This window comes from Bombina bombina, chromosome 6, assembly GCF_027579735.1.
Source record: "Bombina bombina isolate aBomBom1 chromosome 6, aBomBom1.pri, whole genome shotgun sequence".
Taxonomy (NCBI): domain Eukaryota; kingdom Metazoa; phylum Chordata; class Amphibia; order Anura; family Bombinatoridae; genus Bombina; species Bombina bombina.
Genome location: NC_069504.1, coordinates 856,817,938 through 856,845,717, shown reverse-complemented (window position 1 = coordinate 856,845,717; position 27,780 = coordinate 856,817,938). Strand labels below are relative to the sequence as shown.

Genomic DNA, 27,780 nt, shown 5'->3' with positions numbered 1-27,780 from the left:
TCTGATATAATGGGTTACCGTTACCCAAATACAAAAAGCAATTATAAGAATAAGTATGGTGCTGTGATTATATAGAAATATTCAACTCAATATGACCAGTATTACATTAATCACATTTACAGTGCTGTTGTCAAATATATCTCCAATAACACTAGAGATATCTTCCTTTTTGTGATCTCAGTTTATATAGCTATGAGTATACAGGTTTAGTTACATTGTATCTAGCTTAGGGTTTATTTTTATTTTACAGGCAAGTTTGTATTTATTTTAACTAGGTAGAATAGTTATTAAATAGTTATTAACTATTTAATAACTACCTAGATAAAATAAATACAAAAGTACCTGTAAAATAAAACCTAACCTAAGTTACACTAACACCTAACACTACACTACAATTAAATAAATGACCTAAATTAAATACAATCTAGGATAACAGAGCTGCTACTGTGATCAGCCTAATATAACTTGGTTAGCCTGTTAGGGCTTTGATCAGTGTTGATCAAAAGCGCTGGGGGTTTATTTGTGGGGGTTACAAATATATATATATTTTTTTTTGCTGCTGATCACTGAGCTGCTACTGTGATCAGCCTAATATCACAGTGATCAGCCTGTCAGGGCTTTGATCAGTGAACAAAAGTTTATTTGTGGGGATCTTTAGTTATTGTAAATCCCTTTCCTGCTGTTCCCAATCACTACCCTTCCCAGTGCTTTTTTTTTTTTAGTTTATATAAAAAAAATATATATATATAAAAAATCATAAAAAAATTAAAAAAAATCTGAGGGAATAGGGTGGGTGGGAATAGGTGGGTGGTAATTGGGAGGTGGTAATTGGGGTGGTTTAGTAGGATTTTGGGGAAGGTGAAGTGGGAATTGATGGTGGTGAAGTGGTAATTTGTATTGAAAAAAATCCCTTATGGCACGCTATTCGGCAGAAGAGGCTTATGCCATTCTTGCCGAAGATTGAGGGAGTGAAACCCTCTCTGCTCAGTCTGACAGCGCAACCCTTATGGCATCAGATATAGAGCCCTGAGTGATACATCTAATGCTGGTGCTCCCTGCACGCCACCTAAAAGGAGGCGTCGCACAAATGACCAAAATTGGCTACCCCCAAATTTCACTGCCCCAGAAATGCCAGAATTTACTGAGACTCCTGGCATCACAAGTGATGTTCCAGTATGTGAGCCAATAAACTATATGTCACTGATTCTGACAGATACCATGTTTCAGCATATAGTTGCTCAAACAAATTTATATGCCAGCCAGTATCTGTCCAAAAATCCCCAATCTCTGTATGTCAGAAAAAATACCTGGCACCCCACTGACATACCGGAGATTAAAAACTTTTGGGCCCTGACATTAATAATGGGGATTGCGAAGAAACCCAGCATACGTTCATACTGGAGCCAGAACCCCATCCTGGCTACCCCTCTTTTTCCACGGGTTATGAAGAGGGACAGATATGAACAATTGCTGCGGTTTCTCCATTTTAATGATAATAGCCAGTGCCCCCCCCAGAAATGATCCCCTGTATGACAGGCCCCTGATAAGCCACCTGTCCCAAAAATTTAAAGACGTTTACATCCCTGAGCAGGACATTTGCAACTTTTCAAGCAATATATACCATCCAAGAGGTCCCGCTATGGTTTAAAATTTTATAAACTCTGTGAATGCAGTACTGGGTATACCTGGGCATTTCGCATCTACCAGGGAAAAGATAGCCACTTGGATCCACCTGGCTGACCGGATTCAGTTGGCACAAGTGGGAAAATTGTGTGGGATCTCCTACTACCCCTGCTAAATAAAGGGTACCATTTGTGGCTCGATAATTTTTACACCAGCACAGAGCTATTAAAATGTTTATTTTATTTTGAAACCGTGGCCTGTGGCACAACGAGAAAAAATCGCAAAGGTTTCCCCCAGAAGCTGACATATGGAAAAAAAAGTAAGGGCACAACGTCAACAATGAGCTACTGGCCCTTCGGTACACTGATAAAAAAGATGTGTACATGCTCTCCACAATGCATGATGAACTACAGTGCCAGTGTCTGGGAAGATCTGCACAGATCCTAAAGCCAAAGTGCATTGTGGACTACAACAAAAACATGGGGGGGGGGTAGATTTAGCTGACCGGTGCCTGCAGCCATATCTAATTCAAAGAAAAACTAGAACTTGGTACAAAAAAGTAGCTTTTTATATTATGCAGATCGCAGTATATAATGCATATGTGCTGTACAAAAAATCAGGCACAGGGAAACCTTATACTTTTTTGGAATTTGTGTTAAATGTAACATCTGATATTTTGTTTAACCAGACCCCTAATACTCCCACTGTTCAATCTGAAAATGTCGAGCGACTCTGTGGCAGGCATTTTCCCACTAGGATCCCCCCCACTGCCTGCAAATTAACACCCCAGAAAAGATGCAGAGTCTGCTATAAAAAAGGAGGGAGGAGGGATTCTAGTTACCATTGCCCTGACTGCCCTTCTCAACCTGGCCTCTGTATCACTAATTGCTTTCGAACATATCACACAGAGTTAAACTTTTAATTTGAAAGCAACCTGTATGTGTTCCTAATTTATTTTATTTTATTATTCTGTATTCCTAACTTCATAAATCCCCTGACCTTGCCCTGTCCCTTTATATGTTAAGCCCATCAACTCTAAGGGCATTATAAGTTATACAAAACAACTAAAATACTCCTTTTAGAATATCCTGAGTTATCCACTTTTGCAAATGGTATGTCATGAGGGGGGTAATTTTCTTTCCTGGGCTGTCATACTGTCTCAAAGGCAACATAGGTCCAGAAGATCAATGTGCCAAATGTCTATGCAGACCCTATATTGGGCCCTGTAACTTCCTAAAACCCCATAAAACCTCTGCATAGGGGGTATTGTTGTACTCATGGGAGATCACTGAACACAAATATGGGTGTATTACAGCAGTAACAAATATAAGGGTGATGATCTAAATAGAAAAAAGGCAGTGCTTGTGTGAAAAAAGCAAATAAAAAAATATGACCACTAAATTTGACCAGGTTTTGTGACTAAGTGGCTACAAAAAAAGACTAAACATAGTCCTTTTTCAATACCCTGGGTTGTCTACTTTTGCAAATGGTATGCCATGATGGGGTAATTTTCATTCCTGCGCTGCCATACTGTCTCAAAGGCAACATAGGTCCAGAAAATCAATGTGCCAAATTTCTATGCAAATTGGCAGACCCTATATTGGGCGCTGTAACTTCCTGAAACCACATAAAATCTGTATATAGGGGGGTATTGTTGTACTCATGGGACATGGCTGAACACAAAGATGGGTGTATTATAGCAGCAAAACATAAAATGATGATATAAACAGCAAAAAGGCAGTGTTTTTTTGTGATAAACTAAAACTAAAATATGAACATTACTTTGGCCAGATGTTGTGACTAAGTGGCTACAAACAAAGACTAAACATAGTCCTTTTTCAATACCCTGGGTTGTCTACTTTTGTAAATGGTATGCCATGATGGGGTAATTTTCATTCCTGGGCTGCTATAATGTCTCAAAGAGGACAAAGGCCCAGAAAATGAAAGTGACAATTTTCCATGTAAATGGGCAGATCCCATATTTGGCCCTGTAACTTCTGTAAACCCCATAAAACCTGTACATGGGGGGTACTGTTTTACTCTTAGGACATTGACAAACACAAATATATGTGTTTTATAGCAGCAAAACATAAAAGGTTGATGACAGAAACAGCCAAAGTGCAGTGTTTGTGCAAAAAACGCATAAAAAAAATGACCACTACATTTGGCCAGGTGTTGTGACTAAGGTGCTTCACAAAAAGATGTGACATGGCCCTTTTGGAATACCCTTGGTTGTCTACTTTTGTAAATGGTATGCCATGATGGGGTTATTTTCATTCCTGGGCTTTTATAATGTCTCAAAGAGGACATAGGCCCAGAAGATGAATGTTCCAAATTTTCATGTAAATGTGCAGACCCCATATTTGGCCCTATAACTTCTGTAAACCCCATAAAACCTGTACATGGTGGGTACTGTTGTACTTGTAGGACATTGACAAATACTTATATGTGTGTTTTATAGCAGTAAAACATAAAAGCTTGATGACAGAAACAGCCAAAATGCAGTGTTTGTGTAAAAAATGCATACAACAAAAATGACCACTACATTTGGCCAGGTGTTGTGACTAAGGGTCTTCACAAAAAGACGTGACAGGGCCCTTTTGGAATACCCTGAGGTATCTACTTTTGTAAATGGTATGCCATGATGGGGTAATTTTCATTCCTGGGCTGCTATAATGTATGAAAGGCAACTTAAGCCCAGAAAATGAATGTGCCAGATTTCTATGTAAATGGGTAGGCCCTATGTTGGTCCTTGTAAATTCCAGAAATCTCAGAAAACCTGTACATGGGGAATATCATTATACTCATGGGACATCGCTAAACACAAGTATGGGTGTTTTATAATGTCTCAAAGAGGACATAGGCCCAGAAGATGAATGTGACAAATTTTCATGTAAATGGGCAGACCCCATATATGGCCCTATAACTTCTGTAAACCCCATAAAACCTGTACATGGTGGGTACTGTTGTACTTGTAGGACATTGACAAAACACTTATATGTGTGTTTTATAGCAGTAAAACATAAAGGCTTGATGACAGAAACAACCAAAGTGCAGTGTTTGTGTAAAAAACGCATACAACAAAAATGACCACTACATTTGGCCAGGTGTTGTGACTAAGGGGCTTCACAAAAATATGTGACATGGCCCTTTTGGAATACCCTGGGTTGTCTACTTTTGTAAATGGTATGCCATGATGGGGTAATTTTCATTCCTGGGCTGCTATAATGTTTCAAAGAGGATATAGGTCCAATAAATCAGGGTGCCAAATTTCCACGCATGAAAACTGAAATGGCCAGACCCTATATTTGGCCCTATAACTTCTGTAAACCCCATAAAACCTGTACATGGGGGGTACTGTTGTACTTGTAGGACATTGATAAACACTTATATGTGTGTTTTATAGCAGTAAAACATAAAAGCTTGATGACAGAAACAGCCAAAGTGCAGTGTTTGTGTAAAAAACGCATACAACAAAAATGACCACTACATTTGGCCAGGTGTTGTGACTAAGGGGCTTCACAAAAAGACGTGACATGGCCCTTTTGGAATACCCTGGGTTGTCTACTTTTGTAAATGGTATGCCATGATGGGGTTATTTTCATTCCTGAGCTTCTATAATGTCTCAAAGAGGACATAGGTCCAGAAGATGAATGTGCCAAATTTTCATGTAAATGGGCAGACCCCATATTTGGCCCTGTAACTTCTGTAAACCCCATAAAACCTGTACATGGGGGTACTGTTGTACTTGTAGGACATTGACAAACACTTATATGTGTGTTTTATAGCAGTAAAACATAAAAGCTTGATGACAGAAACAGCAAAAATGCAGTGTTTGTGTAAAAAACGCATACAACAAAAATGACCACTACATTTGGCCAGGTGTTGTGACTAAGGGGCTTCACAAAAAGACGTGACATGGCCCTTTTGGAATACCCTGAGGTGTCTACTTTTGTAAATGGTATGCCATGATGGGATAATTTTCATTCCTGGGCTGCTATAATGTATGAAAGACAACTTAAGCCCAGAAAATGAATGTGCCAGATTTCTATGTAAATGGGTAGGCCCTATGTTGGGCCTTGTAAATTCCAGAAATCTCAGAAAACTTGTACATGGGGGGTATCGTTATACTCATGGGACATCGCTAAACACAAGTATGGGTGTTTTATTGCAGTAACATATATCAGGATTATGATATTCACAATAAAATCATTTGGAAAGATTAAAATTTCTTAATTTCTCACACTTACTTCAATTTTTTTATATAAAATTATAGTTGAGAAATAAATCTTTTATGCCAAAAGAAAGCCCTATCTGTCCTCTAAAAAACAATATATAATTAGTGTGGGTGCACTTAATGTGAAAGGGGTAAATTATGGTTGAAAAGACATATAGCTGAAATTCAAGGTTTTGTTTACGTTCAGAACTTGAACAATTGCCTATGTCATGAAAGGGTTAAAGATCTGTAATTTGTTTTCTATTTTCTGTAATTTAGTGTTGGTTTTTTTGTACTTTAGCTAATTGTATTTTAATGTATTTAATTGTATTTAATTTAGGTCATTTATTTAATTGTAGTGTAGTGTTAGGTGTTAGTGTAACTTAGGTTAGGTTTTATTTTACAGGTATTTTTGTATTTATTTTAGCTAGGTAGTTAGTAAATAGTTAATAACTATTTAGTAACTATTCTACCTAGTTAAAATAAATACAAACTTGCCTGTAAAATAAAAATAAACCCTAAGCTAGCTACAATGTAACTATTAGTTATATGGTAGCTATCTTAGGGTTTATTTTACAGATAAGTATTAAGTTTTAAATAGGAATTATTTAGGTCATAATATTAATTTTTATTTAGATTTATTATAATTATATTTAAGTTAGGGGGTGTTAGGGTTAGGGTTAGACTTAGGTTTAGGGGTTAATACATTTAGTATAGTGGCGGTGACGTTGGGGGCGGCAGATTAGGGGTTAATAAATGTAGGTAGGTGGCGGTGATGTTAGGGATGGCAGATTAGGGGTTAATAATATTTAACTAATGTTTGCGAGGCAGGAGTGCGGCGGTTTAGGGGTTAATATGTTTATTATAGTGGTGGTGATGTCCGGAGCGGTAGATTAGGGGTTAAAAAATATAATGTAGGTGGCGACGATGTTGGGGCGGCAGATTAGAGGTTAATAAGTTTAAGATTAGGGGTGTTTAGACTCGGGGTTCATGTTAGGGTGTTAGGTGTAAACATAAATTTAATTTCCCCATAGGAATCAATGGGGCTGCGTTACTGAGTCTTACGCTGCTTTTTCGCAGGTGTTAGACTTTTTTGCAGTCGGCTCTCCCTGTTGATTCCTATGGGGAAATCGTGCACAAGCACGTATAACCAGCTCACCGCTGACTTAAGCAGCGCTGGTATTGGAGTGCGGTAAGGAGCACAATTTTGCTCACTTCTTGTCTTTTTTGTAAAAACCCGTAATACCAGCGCTGCAGGTAAGTGAGCGATGAGAAAAAAACTGGTCGTTAGCACCGCACAGCTTCTAACGCAAAACTCGTAATCTGGCCGATTGTTTTTAAAACATTTTATTCAAATTATCCAGTTGCTGTCCTGACTGTTACCTGCAGAGGGGGTGATCCTCTGAATGCTGTTATTCCTGAGAGCTCAGTCCTGCTCCTCTTACATGTGAGTAACATTCAAACACATCACTAATAATTTTTCTTTCCTTTTAGGTAAACCAAGGTGGAAAATTGAAAACTCTCCTGGGACAATATTCTTTAAATAATTTTGGATATATTTACATAGAATTAAAGGGACAGTCTATTCAAAATTAAACTTTCATGATTCAGATAGGACATGCAATTTTAAACAACTTTCCATTTTACTTTTATCATCAAATTTGCTTTGTTCTCTTGGTATTTTCTGCTGAAAGCTAAACCTAGGTAGGCTCAAACTGATTTCTAAACTGTTAAAAACCGCCTCCTATCTCAGTGCATTTTGACAGTTTTTCACAGTTAGGAAGAACTAGTTCATGTGTGCCATATAGATAAGATTGTGCTCGCTCCTGTGGAGTTATTTAAGACTTGGCACAGTTTTTCACCCCTAGATGGTGTTAGTTCATGTGTGTCATATAGATAACATTGTGCTCATGCACGTGGGGTTACCTAGGAGTCAGCACTGATTGGCTAAAATGCAAGTCTGTCAAAAGAACTGAGATAAGGGGGCAGTCTGCAGAGGCTTAGATACAAGGTAATCACAGAGGTAAAAAGTATATTAATATAACAGTGTTGGTTATGCAAAACCGGGGAATGGGTAATAAAGGGATTATCTATCTTTTTAAACAATAACAATTCTGGAGTAGACTGTCCCTTTAAGCAAAGTGTTGAGAACATTCACATTGTACTTTATTTATATTTTTGTGAGCTTTCACTGAATTGTGATTTTGTTGTATATGTACATTTGCAATTACTCTCTCTATGTATTGCCCTTTGTATATAGACAAAGAGATAATATAAGGCTGCAGATGTTTATAAAGAAAGAGATAAGCTAATAATGTTGCCTGCTCTTTCTGCAGGCTCAGTCCATTTAAATAAGTTGTATTTTCAAAGGTAAAAAAGGCTATTTCATATATAAAATAAACCAAAATGAGTTATTTACCACACATTTTATACTCTACAGCTACTATAACAAGTCAATGGAAACTTATTAAGGGGACACCAATTTTACAGCACAGTGTCTGTTTAAATAGTGCAATTATGTGCTTTATGCCCTTTTTATACCTCAGAGAGTATGACCAAGCTCAAGATAATATTAGAAACATTTCCTATTATAAAAGAATGTGTTTCCACATGATAAATGAATTCCTTCCCTGTGGTACTGGACACATTTGAGACTCATTGTTAATCTGTAATCACAGACATGTTATTTACTATTCTTTATGCTGTATGCTGTATTTTATTGAGAGTCACAGTCTAACTAGGGGACTTTTACAATAGACTTGTTCATTGCTTTCCTTTTGCGCTACACTATTGATACTAAAACTCAGCACTTCCCATTACTAAGATTATAAACAGGAAGCTGTGTTGAAAACAAGGAAATGATATTCCTGGTAAACCTCATATCAAATCATATTGTGAGAAAATGATTCAAATAGAAGCTAAAACAGCAAACACTCTTCTGCCGGTAAATAACCACATTCCTAGAATGTTCATATGAACTTTATGAGAATGGAGCATATTTTTAGAATACCATTACGGTAAAACGCTACTATAATTCTTTCACAAAGCCCTTGATCCACTTATGCAGGTGTGTATAAGATCCATTGTGTATTTGATTAATCAGTGTCATGAAGAAGAAACAAAATAATCAGTGACAGTTCTAGAGATCTATGAGAACTTTCTTTTGTAACATCCCTAAACTCAAAGGTGTCATAGGAATTTGCAAGGTGCTGCCTTTACTGTATTATATCATTAAAGGGACAGTCTAAAATATAATTGTTTTTGTTTGAAAAGATAGATAATCCCTTTATTACCTATTCCCCAGTTTTGCATAACCAACACAGTTATATTAAAACACTTTTTACCTCTGTGATTACCTTGTATCTAAGCATCTTCTGACAGCCCCCTGATCACATGACTTTTTATTTATTATCTATTGACTTGCATTTTAGCCAGTTAGTGCTGTGTTGTGCCGACTCTTAAATAACTACACGGGTGGGAACACAATGTTATCTATATGGCTCACATGAACTAGCAGTCTCCTGTTGTGAAAAGCAAATAAAAAAGCATGTGATAAGAGGCTGTCTGTAGTGGCTTAGAAACAGGCAGAAATTTAGAGGTTTAAATATTATAAAGTATATTAATATAACAACGTTGGTTGTGCAAAGCTGGGGAATGGGTAGTAAAGGCTTTTTCTGTCTTTTTAAACAATAACAATTTTAGTGTTGACTGTCCCTTTAAGGTTAGGGTTTAGAAAGGGTTTATGGCTTAAAAGCCAAGTGTCGAATTACACACTATAGTATACAAAGTAAATTAGAAAAATTAACACTTTATTGAATATATGCAAGACAAACAAACGACTAGATTCCGAGTTTTGCGTTAAGAGTGAAAAAGCAGCGTTATGGCTCTTTTTCACTACCGCTGGTATTACGAGTTTTGTAGATATATCTGTGCCGCACACTTTTTTGGGCGTGACGCAACGTAACTACCGCAGCTTTCAAAAAGTCCTTTTTCAATGGGATTTCCACAGCGCCGGTATTACGAGTTTGCCTGTCCGGCCAAAAAGTGAGCGGTACAGCCCATAACTACAAGGTCCATACCGTAAACTGAAAATCAGTAGTTATGGCTTTTATGTTACAAATCCGTAACATAAAACTCATTACTAAAGTGCTTAAAAGTACACTAACACCCATAAACTAGCTATTAACCACTAAACTGGGGCCCTCCTGCATCGCAAACACTAAAATAAAAATATTAACCCCTAATCTGCTGCTCCCGACATCGCCGCCACTAGAATAAACATAATAACCCCTAAACCGCCGCATTCCCACATCCCAAACACTAGTTAAATATTATTAACCCCTAATCTGCTGTCCCTAACATCGCCGCAACCTACATTACTGTTATTAACCCCAAATCTGCCGCCCCCATCGTCGTCGCCACTATAATAAAGTTATTAACCCCTAAACCTAACCCTAACTCTAACCTTAACCCTAAAACCTACTAACTTGAACATAATTAAAATAAATCTAAATAAAAATTACAATTAATACCTAAATAATTCCTATTTAAAACTAAATAAATACTTACCTGTAAAATAAACCCTAAGCTAGCTACAATATAACTAATAGTTACATTGTATCTATCTTAGGTTTTATTTTTATTTCACAGGCAAGTTTGTATTTATTTATTAACTATTTACTAACTACCTAACTAACAAATTTACCTGTAAAATAAAACCTAACCTGTCTTACACTAACACCTAATCTTACACTACAATTAAATAAATTACATTAATTAAATACAATTAACTTAATTGCAACAAAAAAAAACAACACTAAATTACACAAAATAAAAAAGAAATTAGCAAATATTTAAACTAATTACACCTAATCTAATAGCCCTATCAAAATAAAAAGTCCCCCAAAAATAAAAAAAACCCTAGCCTAAACTGCCAATAGCCCTTAAAAGGGCCTTTTGCAGGGCATTGCCCCAAAGAAATCAGCTATTTTACCTGAAAAAAAATTACAAACAACCCTCCAACAGTAAAACCCACCACCCACACAACCAAACCCCCCAAATAAAATCCTATCTAAAAAATCTAAGCTCCCTATTGCCCTGAAAAGGGCATTTGGATGGGCATTGCCCTTAAAATGGCATTTAGCTCTTTTTCAGCCCAAACCCTAAGCTAAAAATAAAACCCACCCAATAAACCCTTAAAAAAAACCTAACACTAACCCCCTGAAGATCCACTTACAGTTTTTAAAGACCGGACATCCATCCTCAACGAAGCCGGGAGAAGTCTTCATCCAAGCGGCAAGAAGTGGTCCTCCATGCGGGCAGAAGTCTTCATCCAGACGGCATCTTCTATATTCATTCTTCCGACGCAGAGCGGCTCCATCTTCAAGACATCCGGCGCAGAGCATCCTCTTCATACGGGTTCCAGACATACACTGTAGGTTCCTTTAAATGACATCATCCAAGATGGCGTCCCTTGAATTCCGATTGGCTGATAGAATTCCATTAGCAAATAGGAATTTAAGGTCAAAAAAATCCTATTGGCTGATTGGATCAGCCAATAGGATTGAGCTAGGATTTTTTCACCTTTAATTCCGATTGGCTGATAGAATTCTATCAGCCAATCGGAATTCAAGGGACGCCATCTTGGATGACATCCCTTAAAGGAACCTTCAGTGTACGGCTGGGACCGTATGAAGAGGATGCTCCGCACCGGATGTCTTGAAGATGGAACCGCTCCGCGTCGGAAGGATGAAGATAGAAGATGCCGTCTGGATGAAGACTTCTGCCCGCATGGAGGACCACTTCTTGCCGCTTGGATGAAGACTTCTCCCGGCTTCGTTGAGGACTTCTTGCCGCTTGGATGAAGACTTCTCCCGGCTTTATTGAGAATGGATGTCCGGTCTTCAAAAACTGTAAGTGGATCTTCGGGGGTTAGTGTTAGGTTTTTTAAGGGTTTATTGGGTGGGTTTTATTTTTAGCTTAGGGTTTGGGCTGAAAAAGAGCTAAATGCCATTTTAAGGGCAATGCCCATCCAAATGCCCTTTTCAGGGCAATGGGGAGCTAAGGTTTTTTAGATAGGATTTTATTTGGGGCGTTTGGGTGTGTGGGTGGTGGGTTTTATTGTTGGGGAGTTGTTTGTATTTTTTTTTACAGGTAAAAGAGCTGATTTCTTTGGGGCAATGCCCAGCAAAAGGCCCTTTTAAGGGCTATTGGCAGTTTAGTTTAGGCTAGGTTTTTTTTATTTTGGGGGGCTTTTTTATTTTGATAGGGCTATTAGATTAGGTGTAATTAGTTTAAATATTTGATCATTTCTTTTTTATTTTGTGTAATTTAGTGTTTGTTTGTTTTTGTAATTTAGTTAATTGTATTTAATTAATGTAATTTATTTAATTGTAGTGTAAGGTTAGATGTTAGTGTAAGACAGGTTAGGTTTTATTTTACAGGTAAATTTGTATTTATTTTAGCTAGGTAGTTAGTAAATAGTTAATAACTATTTACTAACTAGTCTACCCAGTTAAAATAAATACAAACTTGCCTGTGAAATAAAAATAAGACCTAAGATAGATACAATGTAACTATTAGTTATATTGTAGCTATCTTAGGGTTTATTTTATAGGTCAGTATTTATTTAGTTTTAAATAGGAATTATTTAGGTATTAATTGTAATTTTTATTTAGATTTATTTTAATTATGTTCAAGTTAGTGGGTGTTAGGGTTAGACAGGGTTAGGTTTAGGGGTTAATAACTTTAGTATAGTGGCGGCGACGTTGGGGGTGGCAGATTAGGGGCTAATAAGTGTAGGTAGGTAGCGACGACATTGGGGGCAGTAGATTACGGGTTAATAAGTGTAAGAGAAAAGGAAATGCTCAGACCTATCCTGTATAAGTGTATGGCTGCAGCAGTGTTAAAGGTAAATACCATATGAGTAATGTTATCTGCACAGAGAAATTGAGTCAATGTCGGTCACAGTGACAAAATTAATGATAAAACAGTTTATCGGTACAACCCCCTGCAAAGTAACAGTTCGGAAGTTCCAAGTAGGCACATACCTCTCTTTGTCCTGAATTGGTCGGAAGATGCCGGGGAGGATTCAAGCAGACAGTAATAATTCTGTGGTCTGCGAGTTTTCACATGTAGTGAAACAGCTGGATGAGTCGCTGTTAGCCGTCAGGTAAACTGCTGAATAGAGTGCGCGGGTGATGCCGTGTCTAGCTGCTCCTTAATGATGACGTAGGGACAGAGGCGGCCTGGTCATCGGTGATGCTCACGATGTTGAGAGGGGTTGTACTCAGTGCAGAGAATACGCTAGCAGCCCAAAAAGTACCAAGAAGGTGAATGTTCCGGTCCTCAAGGCAAGCTCTGCCATAAATCCAAGGAACAACAAAAGACGAGGACCATCAGGAACTATCCAAGTGGTTTTATTCAGACAAATACAAGTGGAGCACTAGACAGTGTACAAGGCTTGGTAGTTACGGATCTAATAAGTGTAGGTAGGTGTCGGCGATGTCGGGGGTGTCAGATTAGGGGTTAATAATATAATGTAGGTATCGGCGATGTCAAGGCGGCAGATTAGGGGTGTTTAGACTTGGGGTTTATGTTAGGATGTTAGGTGTAAACATAATTTTTTTTTTCCATAGGAATCAATTGGGTTGCGTTACGGAGCTTTACGCTCCTTTATTGCAGGTGTTAGGCTTTTTTTTAGCCAGCTGTCCCCATTGATGTCTATGGGGAAATCGTGCATGTAAAACCAGCTCAAAGCTGCACTGGTATTTTGAGTGCGTTATGGAGCTCAATGGAGCTCAACGCTGCTATATTGCCGGCTGACGCCGGGTTTTTGCAAACCTGTAATAGCAGCGCTATAGGGAGGTGAGCGGTGAAAATAACTTGCAAGTTAGTACCGAGCCGCTCATAACGCAAAACTTGTAATCTAGCCAAAAGTTACTAAATTTGGGATATTAAAGGGAGTGGGTATATTGCAATAATTTCCATGTGTCATATATTCCCAACACCAATTAAAAAGATATAGGCCGGCGTACCAGAGAGTGTGATCGATATCAATTATATCAATATTACCTTAGATAATAAGAATTTGAGAACAATTAACCATACATTCATGCATCAGGTTCTCCTGTGCGCTCAAAGGTGTCCTTCTGCCTGTAAGCTTCGTGGTGGTTACCCAGCCAGCCGATTTCTGACTTCCCTATTCATATATATACATTCACTGAAGATTCACACTTTCACATACAACTCATACTATAATATACATATTGTGTCCTATTGTTAGAGGTTATACAATTACATTTGTTACTTTTCTTATCAGAGGCATATACCTTAACATCTGAACAGACGTTTCTAAGGCTCATCCAATGTCTGCAGTGTACACAATTTGTTTCTATATAGCGTATAGTTCAGCAAATATAGGATAATAGTAAGATTGTATCCAATATTAAGTGAACCAACACCCCGATTCTGCCACCCTCTGGCCCCACCCACCAACGCGTTTTGTCACTCTGTATGTGACATCGTCAGGGAATAGGGCCGGCCTGGCCACACTTCTCAATATTTATTTACATTGGTTTTCATAGTAACTACAGTGGAGTTTGTGGCAGTGTCAACCACTGAAACGGTGATCATGTTTGCTTAAGAGGCTTTTTTCTGAATATCTACTTTTAATATCATTGTAAAAAATTATTAGTTGGATTTATATCAAATTACAGTACAGTTTATAAGAATATTACCCACGACCACAATGGTCTTCTTTATCAGTACAGATAGTCGTTTGTCATATTTAATAAATTACAATACAGGTTATAGAGATATTTGCTGCACTAATAACGGTTTAAATGTTCACTCTTGATTTCAATATTGATGGTCCGTGATCTTATAGGTTAATTACAATACAATTTATACAAATATTAACATGAGTTCACATTGATTCAATTTCAAAATTATAGGTACATATATTCATTTAGAGGAATCTGTGTGATTGTTCATAATTTCCTAATTCAATATTTCATAACCTAAATGGTATTTTAATTCTTCACACTTATTATTCCTACAACTGACCCAGTGCATATTCACACTTTTTCGTGCCGACTAATATCTATATGTATCTATATTATTTGTTAGTGATTGCATAGCCTAAAGTTATAGACAATGCTTATGTATTTATGTAATTTTATCATTTTCAAACATTATTAAACATTAACTCTCACCTATAATAGCCTCAAACAGAAGTGTTACAGGATAGAATCAAATAATCCATTATGATTCTTAAAGGAAACATTTGAATGAAATGGCCTCATTCAGTCCTTTAGGAGAAACTGACTGGAATTCATATACCCATCTACATTCCTTTTGATGTAACATTTTACTGATGTTTCTTTTCCTTTCTTTAGGCAAGATTACAAATAGTATGGGTTTTCCACGTGTGATATGGTCTTTTCGCAAACAATTTCCATTACACAGATTTTACAAGTCTTGAAAAATCACAATTGCCTTTTATGCAATAATCCTTTCCGCGCTCGAAGAGCTGTAGTTAACAGTTTTCCGCGACATAAAAGTTTCATGAAACACTTCCAAAATACATTACAAAGTACAGTTACACTGATATTAACACTGTCTAATAAAAATTATTAAAAAAAAAATTGCACACAAAAGTAATAAGTGCTCAAAGATAGGAGATTGCGGGTATTAGAGAAAAAAAAGCAGACGCAGGGATTTTACATTGACATACATACACATACATAAAGAAACATGCATTTATATGTATAGACATATGTTTAACTATGGGGATAATGAAACGTTTTTACATTACAATCTCATGCACATTAAACAATATCTCAGAGGGATTTTCAAAGAGATAGTCGCATATAGATCTCAAGATATCTAGACATATATACAATCATATACATATCTCGATATAAATAGATATATCTGTCCAAAAATCATCACATATATAGAGAAATATTTATGTACAATTAAATAGAACATATTCCGCTAAGAAAACATTCTCGCAAAATGAAATATTCACATTTTCATGTACACTTTTCGAGGAGAATATGTCATGATCTTTGTGCAACAGATTAGGGTTTTAGTGGGGGGGTTCTATTTGTCTTCTCCATTGACTTCTATGGGGGATAACGTGAATGCGCACACAATTTGGCTTTTTGGATTATGCGGGTTAATGCGCACAAAATAAGTTATTTTGCAACCCCAGTTGCGAAAAAACCATAACGCACACTGTTTTTTCAAAACTGCGAAAAACAGATTTGCCTCGTAATTTTTAATCTTGCCCTATGTGTTTTATCTGTTCAATTGCAAAAAAAGAATATCATATTTATTCTCTGAATGTTTTTCATTAATGTGTTTTGCAATTGGAACTGGATGACAACATTTGATGTCACTTAGATGTTCTAATACTCTGACACGTAGTTCTCTTTTTTGTTTTACCTACATAGATTAATGGACAGCCACAAGTGGCTACATAAATCACCATCTTAGATCTACAATTAAGAAAATACTTGATTTCATATTTATTCCCAGTCATTGGGTGTGTAAAGTATTTTTTTGCCCACAGTTAAAGAAACCTTTTGTGTAATTCAGCCATGTTTTTGTTTGTGGTCTTGAAAAATGGCTATTAGTGAGAATGTGCTTTAAGTTTTGTGATCTTCTATTAGTAATCATGGGGCTTTCTGTAATCATCTCTTTTAGATCTGGATCATCCAGAACCAGAAGTACATGCCAATGTTTCTAAAAATATTGCGAACTTTGTAATTTTTCTTATCAATGTGCCTATGATTCTGGTAGAATTATTCAAAGATGTGTTATTCTTTGTAGTGGTCTTATTATTCCTCAGTAATGAATTCCTATCAGTTTATTTAGCTCTCTGATTTGCTTTTTTGAGTCATTTGTTTGGACAACTTCTCTCTTTAAATCTCTTTCTTAATTTGTGTGCTTCATCTTCAAAGTCTTTGTCTGTATTACAGTTTATCTTTGCTCTTAAGTACTGTCCCATTGGTATTCCCAATTTCTGGCTTTTTGGATGGAAACTTTCCGATTTCAAGAGACTATTAGTAGATGTAGTTTTCTTATATAGCACAGAATTTAGAGATCCATCTTCTTCTTTCTGGATCAATATATCCAGGACTGAGATTGCTCTCTCATCAATTGTATGTGTTTATTTCATACCAAATTTATTATTATTTAACCAATCCATAAATTGATCAAAGTCGTTTTTTGTACCAGACCATAGTATTAGCACATCATCATTGTAGCGAATATACAAATCCATATATTTCATATATGAATTCTCTTCTTCATTTAGGATGCTGATTTCTTCAATCCATCCAAAAAAGAGGTTTGCATATTTTGGGGCACAGTATGTACCCATAGATGTACCTCTTTTCTGTAGATACATTTTATTGTTGATTAGAAAGTAGTTGTGTATCAACACAAAATATAGGAGTTTAACAATAAAATCATTGTGTATACTCCCTCTTTGGTTTACAGTTTGTAAAAAAAATACCTAATGCCCTTAAAGGGATAGTCAACACCAGAATTTTTGTTGTTTAAAAAGATAGATAATCCCTTTATTACCCATTCCCCAGGTGTGCATGACCAACACAGTTATAATAATACACATTTTACCTCTGTAATTACTTTTAATCTAAGCCTCTGCAAACTGCCCCCTTATTTCAGTTATTTTGACAGACTTGCATTTTAGCCAATCAGTGCTGTCTCCTAGGTAACTTCACGTGCATGAGCTCAATTTTATCTATATGACAATCATGAACTAATGCCCTCTAGTGGTGAAAAACTGTAAAAATGCATTTAGATAAGAGGCAGCCTTCAAGGTCTAAGAAATTAGCATATGAGCCTACCTAGGGTTAGCTTTCAACTAAGAATACCAAGAGTACAAAGCAAAACTGGTGATAAAAGTAAATTGGAAAGTTGTTTAAAATCACATGCCCTATTTGAATCACGAAAGTTTATTTTGGACTTGACTGTCCCCAAGTGATGTTCAGTATTGGAGTATAAAGTTTCTACATGAATGGTAGCCAATAGTGTATCACTCTCCACGCTCACATTTTCCAAGCAGTTTAGAACATCTTTGCCATCCTGTATAAATAAAGTAAGCAATTGAACAAACTCCCTCAATTTCTTATCAATGAATATACTCACTTTTTCAATAAGACATCCATTACCAGACACTTTACTGTAGGTCAACCTGAAGTTTTTTTTTTATCTTTACAGTATGTATTTTAGGTAGTCTACAGAATGTTGCTACACTTGCTGACATGTTACACATAAAGTTAAATTCATCTTTTGTAATCAGTCTGTCACTGTATCCTCTATCTAAAAGGTATCTCAATTCCTTAGTAAATGTTTCAGTAGGATCAAATAGTATAGTTGCATAGTTATCTTTATTGTCTAGTGTTCATACATATATTCAGATATTTTTTGCTATCCATGATAACTATGTTACCTCCCTTGTCAGCATTTTTAATGGTTATGTCTGAATTATTTTGTAATTTCTTTCTTAATAATTTAAGTTCTTTTTCATTTTAATTTCACTTCTACAGTTTAATGACTCCAGTTCAGTGGTTACTAATGACACACATTTATCTATTGTAGAGTATTGAGAAATAGTGGGCATGAATGTACTTTTATCTTTTACAACACTTTTTAGTTGTTCGTCTGAGGGATTCTCATTGTCATTCATTAAGTTGAATAATACATTGACCATCTGGTGGTCTTGCTCCTGAATCCCCATATAATTTAGTTGGTTTATCTTTATAGTCTTATGGTATTTATGTAGTGCTAGCTTTTTTGCAAATAGATGGGTATCTTTGATCTATGAAAATGTATCAAATTTTGGTGTGAGTATGAATGATAAGCCCTTAGATAACAGTGTAGGATGTTATTTTCTTAATTCAATACCTGATAAATTGTATAAGTTGATAAATAAACCTGTAAACCACCCACTACTATTTCTGCTTTGTTTGTTTTTTGCCCCTGTTCTGTTGTCTTGTTCGCATTGTTCTCTTTGGCTTAAATAGATCCTTGTTTAAAAAAAATCCTGGTAATTGAAGGTTCATTAGTAAGTATTCCACTATTTGCTAGTATTGCTAGTACATTTTCCTCATCTGATGTTTCTGACTCTGATGAGGATTTATCTGATCTGTGTATTTTTTCCTTCTTATCTTGAATTTGTCTAGGGTTTTTTTTTATTATATATTCAATTTCTGATGGTCAGACCAGTCTCTGTGTAATATTCTATGTTTAGTTTCACTTCACGTCTTACTTTAATGTATGTATATGAAAATTCAATTTCTGATCCAAAGTGTCAAAATCCTTATGTGTGATAAATGTATTAGTCTGTGTCTTAGCTTCATTAACGAACTTTGTCAGCTCTTCATATTGTATTCTCTCATATTCAAGTGTTAATTGCATCAAATATAAAGAGCATTGAGTTAAAATCTCTAGCCAGTTAAGAATAAAAATTTCCTCACTAATGTGAAAAGATGGTGCCAATTGAATACGTAATCCCCTAGGGATTAATTTGTTTTTAACATAATTCTCTAGATTTAAAACCTCCCAAAAGGATTTAACTTGTTTTTTATATCTATGATAATATTTAAATAATTGGTATTGATCACACTCTCTGGTACCCCGGCCTATATGTTTTTAATTAGTTTTGGGAATATATGGCACATGGAAGTTGTTGCAATATATCCACTCCCTTTAATATCCAAATTTTAGTAAGTTTGTCATGCATATATGTTCAATAAAGTGTTAATTTTACTATTTTACTTTACTGTATTATATGCTTGGTGCTCTATACAGATAAAGGAGAAAGAAAGCCTTTGGAAGCTTTATGGATGTGCACGGGAGATTTAATACACAACAACCTTTCAGATTGCACTCCTGTTTTTCTGAGGCCACACCAATGATGACCCAGTCACTCTACTAACTACACAGTAACACCCCCAAACATCCCAACTTTGCTCATACACTAACTGTGACCTGCTCCATTTGTGCTGTTGCGCCTCCCCCCCCCCCCCCCCTACACTGACCAGGTGCAATTACACTCATTGCCAGTGCTGCAAGGTGGGCTAATTTTTGATGTGCAGCGGAAAGTTTTAAAAAGTTGATGTGATATCTGTCAACTGGGCTGGGTTTGGTGCTGTGGCTGGAGTCAAGTGGCTGATGGCAGTTATTGCACAACAGTAGCTGATGCAACAGGTACAGCCTGTAAGGTATTTGCGTCTAACTTCATTCACATGATGCTTATTAGTAATTGAATTATGCCACAATAATAGCTGTTGGTCAGGGTTGGCACTCTGACTGTGAGTGACATAGTTATGTTTACCTTTACCAATGATATGGTGCAAAGTGCCAACTTATTTAATTGATTTATCTGCATGCAGAACAAGACTTTGTTAATAATTCAAATTTGATATAAATTAGTTCAGTTTTTGCGGTGGCTTATTACCTATAATATGATAAATACATTTTTGGCTAGTTTTGGGCTACATTTTTTGACAGCATTTCTCATTGCCCCTCTCTTTTATTGTATGCTTGAAACACCACTGCAGATAGCCATAGGTCCTAGAGGAGGACTTCCCCACATGTACACCCTGCAAACATTTAATGCATTTAACTTTAAAGTCATCTTTTGGCATCTCAAAAATGTATGGGCTAGAACCAACGCAGATTATAACCACAAATAAGGATTATTTGAAGGAGGTTGTTGATAAATTTCACTATGTCAATGGTTCAAAACTTTTGATTATTTTTTTTATTTATTGGCTGTGTGGCTTCTTTCAGGGCCATGATGGTAATACTTGAGTCGTATGAGGCATGTACAATATAGCTGCCAATAACCAGGCTTTAAAAAAAACTGGACAGTATTTCTGTATAGAGTTTATTGGTCTGTCCGGTTGCATACTGGATACCTGGCTAACCTACACATACCATAAAAGATAGGTAAAGAAGTTTGTTAACAACTTGGCAACTATAGAGCCATAGTGTCAAAGTGTACTATTCCCTGGCATCCTGAACCACTAACATGATGTTAGCGTCTTTTTTTTTTATTTTTATATAAACTTCATTGGATTTATAAAGTCATATAATAAACAAAAGAAACATGCTTTTCTTGTTGCCGTTCTTTCACAAAATGTTAGATTTGGTTATTTCAAGGACATTGTTTCTCAATAGTAACATATGTAATTAAAGTAGGGATACATTAAAGTAGGGTCTAATCCCTTAAAACATCTGCAATTCGATAGAGGTCTTTGCCTATTTAGTTTTTATGATAGGGTCTAATGCAGATGATGAGGTATTTATGGGGTGTGGTTCCTGCCTTTTAGATAATAGAAAGAGTTTTTGGGTCAGTGAATTCCATAAAGATATAGAGTGAAAGATAGCTACAAAGGATTTCCAGGATTGTGGTCTGCAAGCTTTGTCAGACCAAAGTATTCTGTATATTGATCAGACCATAATCATATCAGATTCTAAGTTGACCCATCTGATCTTATCATTGGGGTTACTCCACAGAGAAATTTGAGCTAGCTGTGCTGCATTGCAGTAAGCAATAATATCTGGGATTCCTATCAGTTTTGTAATTATAAGGATAACATCATCTGCAAATAATTCAATTTTATGATCAGTAACCTTAATGTCTGAGATCTATATTATTTTTAATTGATGCAGCTAGAGACTTAATGCAAAGAGTAAAAAGTAGAGGAGATAGAGGGCACCATTGCCTCATGCCATTACAAGTTGCCAATATTTTGGTGAAGAATTTTATGTCTTGATTAATTAAGTATATAGGGCGGTAATTTGATCAATGTTGTTTATTTTCCTGGGTTTAGGGATCACGGAAATTCTGTAGGTAAATCCACACCCTTCATTATAGCATTAAAATAGCAGACCAAAGAGAGAAATAAGGAAATCTGAATAAGATTTGTAGAAAGTTATTGAAAATCCATCGGGTCCAGGTATTCTATTACAGTTTAAAAATGTAATTGCTAGTTGGACCACTTCAGGGATGATTGCGGCATTTAAGCAGTCAACTTCTTATGCTCAAAGTTGTGTTAGATTAAATTCTTTGAGGAATTGAGTATTTATGGAAAGTAAATAAGCCAAATTTATTCTTTCTGGGAGTTTATAAACTGTTTGATAATAGGTTGCAAATGTATCTGCAATTTCTTGTGATTAGTAATAGAACTATTTTCCTTTTGAATTTGTGATATAACCATAGATCTAGTTACATCTCTGATTTTTCTTGCCAGCATTTGATCTGGTTTATTAGCATAAATGAAATAATGTGTATCAATTAGTTTAAGGGATATGCTAGCCTCTTTAATCTAACTTAGACTTTGTAGTTATTAAAACCGAAGGTAATGTACTTTTAGTGTTAAATTTGTATATATGCAATAAATGAGCAATTTCAATTCTAAGGGAATTTATTCTATCCCCCTCCCTCACTTTATTGGCCTTAAAGGGACACTCAAGTCAAAATTAAACTTCATGATTCAGATACAGCATGCAATTTTAAACAACTTTCCATTTTACTTCCATTAACAAAATGTGCACAATCTATTTATATTTATACTTTTTGAGTCACCAACTCCTACTGAGCATGTGCAAGAATTCACAGCATATACGTACAGTATATGCATTTGTTATTGGTTGATGGCTGTCACATGATACAGGGGGAGTGGAAATAGACATAACTTTGCAATTTATTTAACAACAATCTACTACTCATTTGAAGTTCAGACTATGTGCTATTGCATTGTCTTCTTATCATGCATTTGTTGATTATGCAAATCTACAGTGTTGACTGGTCCTTTAACGGCTTCATCTATAAGGTAACTTCTTAAATAAGCTTTTAGAGTTTCCCAAACATATTGAGGGTTGGATGTTGTTTCAGTGTTTACAGCTAAAAATTTAATGATTTGCTCTTAGATTTTAGAAGAACGGATTGGGTTCTTAACGGGATACTAAACCCCCTTTGTTTTTGTCTTTCATGATTCAGATACAGCATGCAATTTTAAGAAAATTTCTAATTTACTCCTATTATACATTTTTCTTTGTTTTCTTGCTATCTTTATTTGAAAAAGCAGAAATGTAAGGTTAGGAGCAGGCCCATTTTTGGTTTAGCACATGGGTAGCACTTGCTGATTGGTGGTTACATTTATCCACCAATCAGCAAGCCCTACCCAGGTTCTGAACCAAAGATGGGCTGGCTCTTAAGCTTACATTCCTGCTTTTGAAATAAAGATAGCAAGAGAATGAATAAAATGTTATAATAGGAGTAAATTATAAATTTGCTTAATATTGCATACTCTATCTGAATCATGAAAGAAAAAAAAATGGGTTTAGTGTCCCTTTAAGTTATTGTGGATTCACGGACCATGTTGTAGCTCTAAGGGGGTTAACAAGCCTGGTGAGAGTAATTATTACTTAGGAGTGATCTGACCAAGTGCTAGGAATAATTAATTGTTTATGAATCAATGGTAACAGAATTTGACTAAGAAACATGTAGTCAATAAGAGTATAGGTTTTGTGAGTGGGTGAAAAAAGTGTAATCTCTCACATCTATTTAATGTTCGCCAGCCGTCTATGAGGGTGTGATCCAACATAAAGTCGACTAAAAAATGTTTTGGGCCATTTCATTATTTTAGGACAATATCCTAATGAGCTGTCTAGTGGTCTGTCTAAAGTTAGGGTAAAATCCCCTTCTAAGTTAAGGCAGTACTTTTTCCAAGTAGTAACAGTTTACTGAGTTTATAGAGGAAGACTGAGTTGTCATTTGAGGAGTAGATGCTTCCAATAACCACTGAAAATCCCATCAGCTTCCCTTGCGCAAGAATATAAAAAAAAAACAGCTTTATTAAAAATTATTTCCTCGTCTTGGAAATCAAGAGTGAAATGTATTAAAATGGAGACATCACATTTTTTTCTGTAAACTAACAGAATGGAATTGGATTAGAATTTTTTTTCCCAATATTTGGGAGTCCTCATTTTAGTGGAATGAGTTTCCTGTAACAGTATTATATGGGTGTTTACATTTTAGTATGCAATCATTGTTTTTTTTTATTTTTATGTTAAACTGAAGACCAGCAAACATTTTATCCCCATGTGTAAAACTATGTATTAATAAGGACTCATCCATACCCTTTGACTGGACCTCAGGATTCAAGCAGGACCTAGAAAATAACAACTGTAGACTTAAAGGATCATGACCGGCATCCACCTTTCACTATTAGGTATAATCTTAATTAAGGTGGGCAGAAGAAAAAACAAGGGATGAGGTTCTTCTAGAGTGTTGATTTGAGGTATGAATATGCAATTTTCAAGTAAAGGGCTCACAAAACATGATGAAGAAAGAAGAGAAAAAGAAACAAAAAGGGAGGAGAGAGACCAAAATGGTAATCAAACTTTAACAGAATATATGAAGTCTCATTCTGTGATGGAGGGTCCTTGCTTAAAAGTTTGTTAGCCCTAATTTTCTCGACTGAAGCCCAGTTTCTGGAGAGTGCCTTTCTTTGAAGGTGCTGCAGGGGAGGTGGATCTGAATTCTCCAAAGGGATTTGACATTGTTTGAGCAAGTACTGTCCTTCCATGACTGAAGAACTGCTTTAATTAATCTAATTAAAACTGAACTATAAGCAGGGTGGGAAATTCCATCAATACTTCAGTTGAGCTTTAGAAATAGCAGTAGTAATCGGTTTCATGTTCCTGCATCTTTTTAACATCATTGGTGAGTAAAATTGCAGTTGATGTACTAAGGTGGTTTATTTAATGCCCTATGTGCTATGTACATCAAAAACATATGTTCCTCAATAGTAGGAAGAATTTGATTACATAGTTTCGGTAATGTCTCCAATAAGTTGTTATAGGATTCCGGTAGATTTCATATATGTATGTTGGATCTCCTAGACCTATTTTTAAGGTCTTCTATTTGTAATTTTGGATTTTTTCTAGGTTATCCTGAGTAGACTTTTGGAGATTGGGAATTTCCTCCCAGATATCATCCATCCTCTCTTCAAGTTCAGCCGTGTGACCTCTTTTTTCTTGAAGATCTTGTTTAAGTTCAACCAGTGCAGATCTAAATCCCTCCTGAAAATGGACTTTGATTTTTTGTAATGTCTTCAGTAGAAACCTCAGATGGAGTAGGGGTATCAGGAGCAGGTGGGTCCTCAAGTCTAGCATTAGAAGTTGCTGGCGGTTCAGAGAACAGTGATTTCTTTTTAGATTATGATTTAAACATACAGTCCTTCATGGTCTTATTTCTACATTTGGTAGTTGAGGAAGAGTGTTCTATATTCAATTGTTAGTGAGCTTTGCAGAATAATCAGTTGAAATAGAGGAAGCTATTAGTAGTTGATCAGATTTTTGTTTAAAAGCTGAGGGGGCACAAGTCACAATCCAACAAAACTCTTCAGAGGAAGAACATAATTAGCAATGTGTAGGGATATTGCATAATAATATATCCACATAAAGTAAGAAAAAAAGTGCTCCAATGTAGACACACAGTTAGCGTGTAAGGTACACAAAGAAATCTTACTTATTGCCGCACTAAGGGAATCCCATTCCTCGCAGCACTCTACAGCGGTGGGGGAAGCAAGCTAGGGGAACAGCTAAGCAAGATTGCCATGGAGGAATTGTGTGGTAGTAAACTTTATGACATTTGGTCACATATAAGTAATACATTTATACATTTCGGAAAATAATAGTGTTGCAGGTTAAATAGGATAATGTTCAACATTATACAATATTTCAATGTCATCACCGATTCTCATATCCAGGGGTTTCTCTGTAAAATATTAACCATATACTGGAGTCAAATTCTCTTTGCAAGGATTTCCCCAGATACATATTTATAATAAATGTAATTTACAATAATGCATGTTGATGAGATACAAATATACAATCAATACAAAGTTGTCATTCAAGGCTAAAAGCGTGAAGAAATCAACAATAAAACAAATGCCATATTTGTAGTTACTGAAGAATGGTAAAAGCTCACTATAATCATTTCATAAGGAATGGAATTTAACAAGAGTTAGTCATTACAATCGAGACAGTCAATCCATATATAACAGTTAATCCAGAGGTCATTTCCTGTCTATGTATTGTTAAAGAGATGTTGCAATTACACCTTTTGATTTTGCAGGTTAACCAACTTCCTCATCTAGGGAGAGTTTTATTATTACATAATTATTTTCATATGTGAATACTTGTTTGGGAAATATCGCCTTAGATGTATTTTCTTCCCTCTTACATAAATGTATTGCAGTGATAAAGCTAATTATAGAATTGTACATACATACTGTAGATATAATAAAAGGACTTTGAGAATGTGTTAAAAGGACATTCTAATGGTGACAGGCACTTTCAACAATATTATAGAGTGTAACTTTATGTGAGCTGTAATACCTTTGAAGATAATTTTTTTCACTAACTGAAATATAATGCAAAAAATATTCTAATTAAATCCTGGTGTTCTTGCTGTTTTTTGTTGTCTTTTGGGGCATTTTAGTATGATTTATCAAACACTGGCGGATAGGAGCCTACATATTCACCTGTCCGCATAGTTTCACATCTGGTGGTCAGCAATCTGCTGCCCTCATTTACCATTGTACACAAAAGCTTTTTTGTGCTCGCATGCAACCCATCCCCTGCCCGTGCACAGCCAATCACGCACGGACAGGAGCTGTCAACCCCCCCCCCCCCCCCCGGTCGAAATAGACCGGGGAGATTGAAATTCTCCAACTTAAAGTGACACTGTGATTCAGATAGAGCATGCAATTTTAATTAACTTTCTAATTTACTCCTATTATCAATTTTTCGTCATTCTCTTGCTTTCTTTATTTGAAAAAGAAGGCATCTAAGCTATTTTATTGGTTCAGCACCATGGAAAGCACTTGTTTATTGGTAGGTGAATTTACCCACCAATCAGCAAGAACAACACAGTGTGTTCACCAAAAATGGGCCGGCATCTAAGCTTACATTCTTGCATTTCAAATAAAGATACCAAGAGAATGAAAATAATTTGATAATAGGGGTAAATTAGAAAGTTGCTTAAAATTGCATGCTCCATCTGAATCACAATAGAAAAAAATTGGGTTCAGTGTCCCTTTAAAGGAAAAGTCTATTCCAAATTAAACTTTCATGAGAACAAAGAAATATTGATAATAGGATTAAATTAGAAAGTTTTTTAAAATTGCATGCTCTATCTGAATCATGAAAGTTTAATTTTGATTAGACTATTCCTTTAAAACGTGGAGACCAGGACTGGGAAGGGCTTGATAAATTGAGACCTGCTTGCGAACCTGCGGTCAAAGTAGAGAAAAGGGCTTGATTAATCTAGCCCAAAAAGTGTTGAAAAAGAGTTGGACGCAGAACCTTGATAGCACATGGTATTCAATTTTGTGTTAAAGGGATAGGAAAGTCAAAATTAAACATGCATGGTTTAGATAGAGCAGGTAATTTTAAAACAATTATTAATTCACTTCATTTTTCAAATGAGCACTGTTCTCTTAGTATCACTTGTTGAAAAACAATACATACATATCCTACACTAGTGGGTGCTAGATGCTGATTGGTTGGTACCTGCACACATTTGCCCCTTGTGATTGGCTAACTTGATGTGTTCAGCTAGCTGACAGTGTTCCTTTAGCAAAGGATAACAAGAGAAGGAAGGAAATTTTCATAAGAAAAGTAAAATGGAAAGTTTATTAAAATTGTATGTTCTATCTGAGTCATGAAAGAAAATGTTGGGGTTTCCTATCACTTTAAGCAGTAGCTACTGTTTTTAGACATTTCTAAATGCACTTAGAAAAGCACTTATTAAAAAAGAATTCAGAAATCAAAATATGTTCAAGAGCACTTGAATACACACCATACTGTCTAATACTATTCAG

The 27,780-nt window shown here is 35.9% G+C and overlaps 1 long non-coding RNA gene across 1 annotated transcript in view; it reads left to right on the top strand.

The window, feature by feature from the left end:
• The window catches only part of LOC128663787 (uncharacterized), a 174,195-nt gene that overhangs the window by 71,051 nt on the left and 75,364 nt on the right, over positions 1–27,780 (top strand). Inside the window, exon 2 of the long non-coding RNA XR_008402898.1 lies at positions 7,204–7,286. This is a non-coding gene — a long non-coding RNA (uncharacterized LOC128663787). The remainder of the gene's footprint in view (positions 1–7,203; positions 7,287–27,780) is intronic.